Below are 1,157 nucleotides of genomic sequence, written 5' to 3'. Positions count from 1 at the left end.
GTTAGCCATTGCATGGTGATCGCTATAAGCTTTTAAGCTTATATAAATACCATTACTATTATTTACTGGACTGTGAAACACGGCACCGTATAGCAAACCCATTCGCACCAAAATTATACATATATACACGCGCGCACGCACACACACACACACACACACACACACACGAGAATGACACCGGGAAAACGGCCCTATGCTCCCTACAGAGAAATGTGGACTATCCAATGCGTGACAAGACGGTGCCTTTCGAACAACTCGAACAATCCAACCGACGGGAGTGGCCTGCATCGTTTGTGTGCCCTGTTTTAATCACAGCGCATGAGTCAATACGAGCTAATAAAGAAAATTATCTTCCCCTGAAGTGCTACAGTGGGCTCGAACCGGAGACCTCGTAGTTGCGAAGCGGATTTGCTAACCATTGATTAATTGAGCTGAATGAAGGCCTATTTATCAAGCGCAAATATTGTAACCTACTTCACGAGTCAACGAGAGGAGCTTCTAACGTGGGTCGTTCGCGTAATTTGATGTAGCCGCCTAATCTCTCAAAAATTAACGCCCTTGTATCTTAAGAAAGGAAGCACACACTGGATAATTAATTCATTAATTAAATAATTAGAGATAAGCCATAAAATATAAGAAACCAAATCTGCTCGGCTAATATTATTTATTCGTATTCCTCACATTAAGAAATTTACATTAAAGTATTTCAAAATACATTTAAACCGACGGGATGGTCATAACTGGGATGTTTTTGATTAGGTGTTGGCCCACAACTAAAGAACAACAAGCAGCTTAGACTCCAAGCTCCGCTGCTACTGCGACTGTTATTGCTCATACTATTACTACTCCTACTTTTACTACCACTTCTACTCCTACTTCTACTGTCACTGCTTGTGTAGTTTCTATTACCTTGCTTTTCATTCTGGTGCTGCTGCTGTCAGCGTAAAAGAAAATGAAAATTAATAACAAGACACAGCATCCCGTGCCTTACTCAGCCTGTTGCTACTCACACACATAAAACTGCTTTTTAAACCACCTAAGTAACTTACTGATTCCCATTGATTCTCTCTCCTCCTCTTCTGCTACTTGTTGGTAAACACTAGTAGACTGCACGCACACACACACACACGTTCATATACACACACACACACACACAT

This window comes from Octopus bimaculoides, chromosome 5, assembly GCF_001194135.2.
Source record: "Octopus bimaculoides isolate UCB-OBI-ISO-001 chromosome 5, ASM119413v2, whole genome shotgun sequence".
Taxonomy (NCBI): domain Eukaryota; kingdom Metazoa; phylum Mollusca; class Cephalopoda; order Octopoda; family Octopodidae; genus Octopus; species Octopus bimaculoides.
This window is presented reverse-complemented; position numbering follows the sequence as displayed.